The 10,545-nt window shown below is 36.9% G+C and overlaps 2 protein-coding genes across 6 annotated transcripts in view; one reads left to right on the forward strand and one right to left on the reverse strand.

The window, feature by feature from the left end:
* The window catches only part of LOC138306447 (inositol hexakisphosphate and diphosphoinositol-pentakisphosphate kinase 2-like), a 52,111-nt gene extending 47,444 nt beyond the window's left edge, over nucleotides 1–4,667 (reverse strand). Inside the window, exon 1 of the mRNA XM_069246909.1 lies at nucleotides 4,583–4,667. The gene's annotated coding sequence lies outside the window, so the exon portion shown is untranslated. The remainder of the gene's footprint in view (nucleotides 1–4,582) is intronic.
* The window catches only part of LOC138306450 (uncharacterized), a 158,887-nt gene that overhangs the window by 80,609 nt on the left and 67,733 nt on the right, over nucleotides 1–10,545 (forward strand). The gene's annotated exons all lie outside the window — the stretch shown is intronic.

Below are 10,545 nucleotides of genomic sequence, written 5' to 3' on the forward strand. Positions count from 1 at the left end.
CCATGGAAAACCTACAGAACTTCAACAGACAAGACGGTATTGGCTCTTTTCTCCAATTAACAGTGAAACAATTTAGATCTGCTAAGAGTTTACAGAATTTAAGCAGCAAGTTTTACCATATAAAGCTGACTGAAAGGCGGTATCGTCACCAACAACAAATGATTGGGCGGTTTTCCTGGTCTTCCATCCGTAGATATTCCATGTTCAGATTCCGCCATTATTTTACCAATTATAACTTCCTGTTCGTATCATGGCCTCACATTCCTGTCTCCTCTCGGCTTACGGTCTTCTAGTTCTTTTGGACCTCATACCGTCTTGTGGTAAAAGTGAACTCTGGAAGATTGAATTTGTTTTTTGTGAATTTGTGATCCAGATATAATGTAATATTTATATGAATTTCCTGATTTTAATATTTCACCCCTCCATATAAATTATTATTACTTGAAGGTCATATCATTAATGAAAAAATTTTTCTTTATGTATATAAATTGATAGTAAAATTGGTTTTTGAACATATCGGATTTATAACAAAAAGTTGTAGAAAATCAAAATGTAGATACCTTTAAAACATTATCTTCTCACTGGAACAATTACATTACAATTTGGCTTTGAAAAGCACATATTTTTTCCTTGATTAAAAAACAGACAGTTGATCGTTTGAATGTTTATGGAATCAAACATTAATAATAACATTAATATTTTAATATCATATTGAGGTAAAAATGGGTAATTCAAAGCTAGAATATTAATTAATCCGAAATAAAAGGCCAAAATAAATTTAAAGTAAAATCAACAAGAGATCCCAGAGGGATCTTGGCGCCCCCACCTAAGAACGATCTTTGTCTGACAAAGGAAAGAGGATCTTTTCTCTGCTTTTCAAGCTTTTTACTACATATTACTACACATGGAATTTGAGAAAGATTCCTTTGGACTACTTTCTCGAGATATATAACAGTAACAAACTTCAAATTATCAAAATCCAAGATGGCTACTTGTCGGCCATCTTGTTCAACCGAACAGTCCTAAAATTGCAAAATGCACTACTAGACCCCTAGAAGAACCTGCACATACAATTTGAGACAGATCCCTTCAGTACATTCTTAGAACATAGCGGAAAAAAACTTCAATTGTCAAAATCCAAGATGGCGTCCCTGCTCGGGCCATCTTGTTCATCCGATCGATACCCATAATGACTGCTCATATGGCATTCACTGGGACCTAGGGGAACCTGCACATGCAATTTGATACATATCCCTCTTGAGCACTTTCTGGAGATAATAGTTTTGTAACAAACTTTAACTATCAAAATCCAAGATGGCGGCCTGTTGGCATCTTGGTCATCAAATCTGTCCAAAAAGCAATATGCACAACTAAGCCCCTAGGGGAACACTGCACATGCAATTTGAGACAGATCCCTTCTCAGTGACTCTCTGAGAAATAGCTGTAAAACAAACTTCAACTGGTCAAAAATCCAAGATGGCGGCCTGTCAGCCATCTTTGTTTCCACTGATCAGTCCCAAAAATGCAATATGCATCAACTACAGCCCTAGGGGAACCTCTGTACTATAAAAAATTGAGAAGAATTCTTTCGGTACTTTCTATGAGAAATAGCGGTAACAAACTTTAGATTATCAAAATCCAAGATGGCGGCCTGTCGGCCATCTTGTTAACCGATTGGTCTCAAAATGTAATATGCACAACTAGGCCCCTAGGGGAACTTACATGTGAAATTTGGAGAAAGATCCCCTTCAGTACATTCTGAGAAATAGCGGTAACAAACTTTAACTATCAAAATCCAAGATGGCTGCCTGGCGGCCATTTTGTTGACCGATTGGTCCCAAAATAAAATATGCACAACTAGGGCCCTAGGGGAACCTCCATATAAAATTTGAGAAACATCCTTTCGGTTCTTTCTGAGAAATATGTGGTTACAAGAATTGTTAACGGACGGAAGGACGGACGGACGGACGGACCACGGACAGGACAAAAAGCGATTTGAATAGCCCACCATCTGTTGATGGTGGGCTAAAAAAAAATGGGACTATATATTCGGCTAAAAAATCATTTCTATGGGATATATATTCAGCCACTATCGGGCCGTCTTCAGTCCAAAATAACACTAACACAACGTGTTCTTCTACATGTTTGTTTGATATTGTTTCTATCAATGACCGTAGGTCCTGTAGGTAGTGTTGTTTTCTGTTTGGTAGACAGACGTGGCTAAGCTGCCCAGTTCAAAGTAAACAAAATGATGGATGTTACACAGAATATACAACATGTTAGAGCAATTGAATCCCAGTCTACTGTGTGAAAAAGTACAACACTACCGACCGATTCATAGAAAGCATGCTCCGTCAGCTGAGTGACATAGGCCGTATTTAACAGGTTGGGGACACTATTTTTGGATAAAAATGTTTAAAACAACTTTATCCTCTTTTATTTCACAGAACCCTGCATTTGCATTACTAAAATCCCTCAAATACAAGTCTGTTACTCAAATAAAGGTCTGTTACTCAAATTACAAGGTCTGTTACTCAAATACAGGACTGTTACTCAAATACAGGTCTGTTACTCAAATACAGGTCTGTTACTCAAATACAGGACTGTTACTCAAATACAGGTCTGTTACTCAAATACAGGTCTGTTACTCAAATACAGGTCTGTTACTCAAATACAGGTCTGTTACTCAAATACAGGTCTGTTACTCAAATACAGGTCTGTTACTCAAATACAGGTCTGTTACTCAAATACAGGTCTGTTACTCAAATACAGGTCTGTTACTCAAATACAGGACTGTTACTCAAATACAGGACTGTTACTCAAATACAGGACTGTTACTCAAATGCAGGACTGTTACACAAATACAAGACTTCCGACTATCCCACATATACGAGAGTGTCCCCAACCTGTTTACCACTATGTACAAACCACACTGACCCACTCCTTGAAAGTACATTTTATATACAATCACTGATAGAACAATATCAAATTATCAATTTGTTATCGATACTAATTCTATTATTGCATTTATTCAATATTGCTACAAGTTTTGATGATCAATACAGTATATTGGCTCCTATTTCCATGAGGATTTGTTACTCAGTCTTTTGTGTTTGTGTATCGACTGTGATGTTGGGCAACAACTTATTTTCCTTTGATATCCGCCGGCACAAACTCTGATGTAACTTGCGGGTGCCAGACTTATAACTGTCTTACTTTCTGAAGCAGGCTGTCATTTCATGAGATGTCATTTTTTTGTGTTTTTTTTTTATAACAATTTAAGACTTCTCTTCTAAATCTTCTGTCCTTAAACCAATGACTACTGGCCGGACCTAACCAGTAGTCGTGACGGAACAGTACATGTAGACTCCCCTGACCTGTGCTCGAAACAAAAAACACAGTTTTTGGCTGTTAAAATTAAAATAGTAAGCAATGGTTGATGTTTCTTTTTTTTATTGTGATTTAGGACAGATTTATGAGGAGAATTTTGAACAAAATTAAAATTAAGTTCACGTGTTGGTTTGTTTACGACAGCAAGTCAAAGATCACTGTCAAAATGGCGGAAATTGCGTAAGAAGGGACCAGTCCTCGAACACCCCAATAAAAAAAATAAACACTGACAAGTTTTCTACCCATTCTGGTATATTTAGATCTCTATTTCTCAAAACAGCGACAAAAAATATTTTCTAAATCCACAACCTGTTCATATTCGACAAAACACTAAGTCAACTATTTTGTGGGTAATACACAGGAAATCATGGGTTAACAAACATTTTAACAGGGCGGGAAGTGAACCAAATATTTTTTAGAATATTTCTTAACTTTTTATGCGATGCTGATTATTTTGGCGATCGTCAATTTTGTGGTTGACATCAGACGTCGTCTGCTCATATTCAAATAACGGAACTGCTAAGCGAATTTTTCTTATTGGTAGAAGAAAAGTGTCAACACACATAATAATTATTATGCACCATGGACAAAAGAATCGACTGATTTTAGGAATTAGAAGCGAATTAGAAGTGTTGGAGCACTGTCCTGTTCGAGCACTGGTCAGGTGAGTCTAGTTGGGATTGTGTGCATATTCTACTGTGTGTACAGATTTCTGGAGCTGCTGGACCGTGACGGATACTTCATGATGGTGTTGTTTTGTTTATAGATGTGGAAATAATGTGTTTTATAAGATGCAAACAATTATTTTTATCCCCAAATCACGTCTACCAGTTGGGTCCCAGTAGACATCTTGAAATTTATTAAGCTTAACAATGCTGTTTCTTTTAACTCGATAAAAGTCTAGAGACAAGTATTTGTTCAGAAAAAATGTGTTTTATTCCCGGTTCATAGGCGTCTCGCGTGGTGTTTAGTTGTGTAAAGAGACAGTGACGAATCCTTCTCATTTATAAAGCCTTGATCCTTTGCATTGAGCGTCAACTGGTCTAGAAAGCCAAGAGGTCCCGAGTTCCATCCTACAGTAGGCAGTGAAACATGAAAAGAATTCCAATATTACCATGCTTTCTGCCAAAAATTTATCAATACAAATAAATATTAAGCGTCCTACTTATGTGGAAATGTTTCGTCGTACTACCTGCTTATTTGTCCACAAAACCATTTGACTAAGACACCGATCGCGGGCACTGCAAATTTTGTTCATCAGCCGACCGGAAATAAACAAAAGTCAAAGCTAGGGGCAGATAACTCTCTCCTTATATTAATATTTCCGACTAGTTAGCATCAAATTCGCAATGATTTATGTTGAACATTTCGAATTTCGTTTCCATTTTTCTCAAATCATTTAAACGTTTGTTTTTATTAAATAGCGTATTTTTAATTGACACAGAGGGAGAGAGATGAGTAAAATGCTGTTCATTGCAACATTCCGGATAATATTTAGTCCGTTTTTATGATTATTGTCAACTTCCCGTTTCCGTAAATAATGTCAGCTCGCCTGAGTTAGAGGAGACACAAACGGGTGGGGGCTAGATCCTATACCGTTGAGCCAGATTGCCGGGAAACTGGAACTCTTCTGCGTGTGAAGGTATACCGCGCTAAATTTCGAGTCGGTCAAATGTCGATACGGCTCCGTAGCAGACGGACGCGCCAGCATGTTCAACTCGCTGATTGAGGTGAATAATGCAATAAAAGAAATCGAGACTAAGCAAAACTGCAGGTTTGTGACATTAAAAAGAGAAAAGGGCTTTGGAAACGAAGACAAGTCAGCAATAGGTAAGTTGTTTAAAAGAAATTCCGCATTTGAATAAACGTACCGTACGGTAGCGTTAACAGTTAGCTTAACGCCGGGTACTGTACTTTAGGAGATGTAACAGGTGATAAGTCTATGATCGCATTATATAACTTCAGACAGTCTGAAGTTATATAATGCTATCATAACCTTATATTCTAATTAATTTTTTATCAGTTATGAATTATGATATGATCAGTTCTGTATTCACATTCTCTGTTAGGCTACGTTACTAAAAAAAAACAGTAACTTTAATTACTGTGTAGACTTCCTACATATTAACGTTAGCATACAAAACGAGTTACAGAGCTGATTGCATCTAAAAAAAGTATTCGGGCTTCTAACTGAAATGTATGAATATTTTTGATATAACGGAGAAACAAAACAGCAAATTTGATGTCAAAATCGCCCATTTTTGTACATGTATACTATCACAGGAGTTTGACGTTCTGTCAATAATATACTGCATTACATGGAAACGTACTTTTTTTTGGTTTAGAAATATATATATAGGGGTATTTTTTATATATGTATTGACGGAACGTCTAACTCCTGTGATACTCAATTTCAGTACAGTATATATAATAGCATTAAAAGATTTAGATTCTGAATCTTTACTATAACATGCATGAATATCATTTAAAAAGTGTATACTGTACATTTGTAAGATCAATTGATGAAAACTTGCCCAAAAATTTTAAATGTTGCACTGTAACTTACTCAAAATATAGAAAAATACAGTAAGCAATATGTTCAATGTAATAACTCAATGTAATCATGTAGCTTTTCATGTCATTTATGTGAGGGTTGCGTACTTAAAATTGTAAATGTAATTGTTCTTTGTTTATTGTAATTAATCAGACTTCCAAGTAATTCCAAGTAATTTTAGGGTCTACACAGGAGGCATTTAATGCCAAAGTCATTTTCAATACTTAGACAGGAACATCATAGGGTTGCACAGTATGAGTCTTTTTGACATATATACATTGATTTATCCATGTGGGCTGGCTGATGTTATCTAGGTAATTTGAATCTATGCTTTACATTGATACCAGATGTGCCATTGACTCTGACATCATATTATATAACACACATGTACATGTATGTACTACACTTTATTGTTCACACTTTACACATCACCTTCTGTGGTATTACTTAGGTAGAAATGAAGTTGTTTATTTCATCAAATATAATATTAGGATTTCGTAAGAAGGGGTCAAATAGGCTAAAACTTAAAAAATCTTTTTCCGAAATTCCAGAAACGCAAACGGGTCAAAATGACTAAAATTTCAAAATAATCTTCTTTTGAATTCATAGATTTGATGGAACAAATTACTCTTCATATAATCTCTTCATAGATTAAAAAGTCAAATTTATAAAATCACTGACTGATTCCAAGGGCCTGATCGGCCAATATATATATAGTGTTTATATGTCTTTGTTTCATTCTGAATCCGAAGTCAGGTGAACGCTAAGGCCCATGGGCCTCATGTTTTTAGAAGAAATGGTACTGCAGTGGCCAAATAAGCGAGTGATACAACCTCATGTTCAAATCCTTTGTAGCTCAGTTATCAAATGTGACTATAGAATAATGGTTTTTTTCTGGGTATTCTTGCTTTTCTATATATCTCTTAAACTTTAAATGACCCAAGCTTTTATTAGGACATAAAACAAGTTATCAGAATCAAATAAGCAAAATTAATACATGCTTTATTTTTCATTAATGTCTTGTAAAACATGCAAACTAATACATATACTATAAATTATTTACCATTGTTCATAGATCCTAGTTCACGAATCAGATTAGAGGACTCCCAAAAGGATATTGTTCCTCATGTGGAAAACAATGGCATTCCCTTCATTATTGTTGGGAGGAAAGTGCTGGAATGTCATCAGGGAAAGGACAGGGAAAAGGGAAGAAAAGAAAAGAGAAAGAAAGCAATTCAAAAGGAAGGAAAAGTAAGTTTGTAGATTTACTAAAGAGTTTGTTAAATATGGATGATAATTTACAGCATACTCACTGTAATGTGATTAAATTCAAGAATTTAATTTATCTTATGAATTTTTACATATATAGAGTTTTTAGAGAGAACCTAATATGTCATAATAAATTCTATTACAGAATGATCACAACTTCAATAGGAAGAGAAATTTAATACAGCCTACCAAAAAGAAGAACTGCCCTGCAAAAGTCAGGATTAGGCATATAATAAGATTTCCAGATTTCAAGGTAATAATTTTAATTAATGTCACTTTTTTCACTTCTGCATGACGTTCAATCCTAACACCTCTTTAAAGGACATCAAGCTCTCTGTTAATTTGAGAAAATGACACAACAAAGTATTGGCAAAATATGGCTCAACTGTTAATATTTATTTTAAGACAATTTAACACAACTTGCGTTTTGAGTAAAGGTGAGGCCTGTTAACTTAATTCAGCGCCACCGATATCAAACATATTCATTGAAGTGACCCTTTTTAACTGGGTCCCGTTGGAGACTGTTGTCAAGACTTTAAATTTAGCTCTGTCTAATGCCTGTTTCCTAGATATTGATAAGAAGATGCACATAAGACAAACATGTATAGCATCAAGAAGACCCATTACATAATAAGACATATATGTATCATAAGAGATAAAGCCGTCAACTGTAAAATACAATATAATTAAATACCGTATTCGACCCATTGGATTGAATACGGTACACATCTCGGACAAACGGGTCAAAGCTCATGTGATGTTACTTTAGCCAATGCTGTCTTTACTTCTTTTATTTGCATGCAAAATGCATGCATGCATTTGACATATTTGAGTTATTGTTCTAAATTTTAGTAATTTCCTGTGTTGTAAAATATTATTATCTTTGATAATGTTGACAATATATATATAGGATCTTAGTGGAGATATATTTACATGTAAGACTTATATCCCTCTTAATCATGTGGTGTTCAGGCCACAGGAAAAGGGTTCTAGCTCAAGGGTATAGGATCTAAGGGGAGATAATAAAGTGTTATATTTCCCTTAGTTATAGTGTCCGGGCCACTGGGATAGGATTCTGGCTCAAGGGTATAGGATCTAAGGGGAGATAATAAAGTCTTATATTTCCCTTAGTTATAGTGTCCGGGCCACTGGGATAGGATTCTGGCTCAAGGGTATAGGATCTAAGGGGAGATAATAAAGTCTTATATTTCCCTTAGTTATAGTGTCCGGGCCACTGGGATAGGATTCTGGCTCAAGGGTATAGGATCTAAGGGGAGATAATAAAGTCTTATATTTCCCTTAGTTATAGTGTCCGGGCCACTGGGATAGGATTCTGGCTCAAGGGTATAGGATCTAAGGGGAGATAATAAAGTCTTATATTTCCCTTAGTTATAGTGTCCTGGCCACTGGGATAGGATTCTGGTTCAAGGGTATAGGATCTAAGGGGAGATAATAAAGTCTTATATTTCCCTTAGTTATAGTGTCTGGGCCACTGGGATAGGATTCCGGCTCAAGGGTATAGGATCTAAGGGGGATTATATAGTCATTTATTTCCCTTAGTTATAGTGTCTGGGCCACTGGGATAGGATTCTGGCTCAAGGGTATAGGATCTAAGGGGAGATAATAAAGTCTTATATTTCCCTTAGTTATAGTGTCTGGGCCACTGGGATAGGATTCCGGCTCAAGGGTATAGGATCTTAGTGGTTTGCATAGTCTTATATTTCCCTTAGTTATAGTGTCTGGGCCACTGGGATAGGATTCTGGCTCAAGGGTATAGGATCTAAGGGGAGATAATAAAGTCTTATATTTCCCTTAGTTATAGTGTCCGGGCCACTGGGATAGGATTCCGGCTCAAGGGTATAGGATCTAAGGGGAGATAATAAAGTCTTATATTTCCCTTAGTTATAGTGTCCGGGCCACTGGGATAGGATTCCGGCTCAAGGGTATAGGATCTAAGGGGAGATAATAAAGTCTTATATTTCCCTTAGTTATAGTGTCCGGGCCACTGGGATAGGATTCTGGCTCAAGGGTATAGGATCTAAGGGGAGATAATAAAGTCTTATATTTCCCTTAGTTATAGTGTCCGGGCCACTGGGATAGGATTCTGGCTCAAGGGTATAGGATCTAAGGGGAGATAATAAAGTCTTATATTTCCCTTAGTTATAGTGTCCGGGCCACTGGGATAGGATTCTGGCTCAAGGGTATAGGATCTAAGGGGAGATAATAAAGTCTTATATTTCCCTTAGTTATAGTGTCCGGGCCACTGGGATAGGATTCTGGCTCAAGGGTATAGGATCTAGGGGAGATAATAAAGTCTTATATTTCCCTTAGTTATAGTGTCTGGGCCACTGGGATAGGATTCTGGCTCAAGGGTATAGGATCTAAGGGGAGATAATAAAGTCTTATATTTCCCTTAGTTATAGTGTCCGGGCCACTGGGATAGGATTCTGGCTCAAGGGTATAGGATCTAAGGGGAGATAATAAAGTCTTATATTTCCCTTAGTTATAGTGTCCGGGCCACTGGGATAGGATTCTGGCTCAAGGGTATAGGATCTAAGGGGAGATAATAAAGTCTTATATTTCCCTTAGTTATAGTGTCCGGGCCACTGGGATAGGATTCTGGCTCAAGGGTATAGGATCTAAGGGGAGATAATAAAGTCTTATATTTCCCTTAGTTATAGTGTCCTGGGCCACTGGGATAGGATTCTGGCTCAAGGGTATAGGATCTAAGGGGAGATAATAAAGTCTTATATTTCCCTTAGTTATAGTGTCCGGGCCACTGGGATAGGATTCTGGCTCAAGGGTATAGGATCTAAGGAGAGATAATAAAGTCTTATATTTCCCTTAGTTATAGTGTCCGGGCCACTGGGATAGGATTCTGGCTCAAGGGTATAGGATCTAAGGGGAGATAATAAAGTCTTATATTTCCCTTAGTTATAGTGTCTGGGCCACTGGGATAGGATTCTGGCTCAAGGGTATAGGATCTAAGGAGAGATAATAAAGTCTTATATTTCCCTTAGTTATAGTGTCTGGGCCACTGGGATAGGATTCCGGCTCAAGGGTATAGGATCTAAGGGGAGATAATAAAGTCTTATATTTCCCTTAGTTATAGTGTCCGGGCCACTGGGATAGGATTCCGGCTCAAGGGTATAGGATCTAAGGAGAGATAATAAAGTCTTATATTTCCCTTAGTTATAGTGTCCGGGCCACTGGGATAGGATTCCGGCTCAAGGGTATAGGATCTAAGGGGAGATAATAAAGTCTTATATTTCCCTTAGTTATAGTGTCCGGGCCACTGGGATAGGATTCTGGCTCAAGGGTATAGGATCTAA

Source organism: Argopecten irradians, chromosome 13 (genome assembly GCF_041381155.1).
Source record: "Argopecten irradians isolate NY chromosome 13, Ai_NY, whole genome shotgun sequence".
NCBI classification, from domain to species: Eukaryota; Metazoa; Mollusca; class Bivalvia; order Pectinida; family Pectinidae; genus Argopecten; species Argopecten irradians.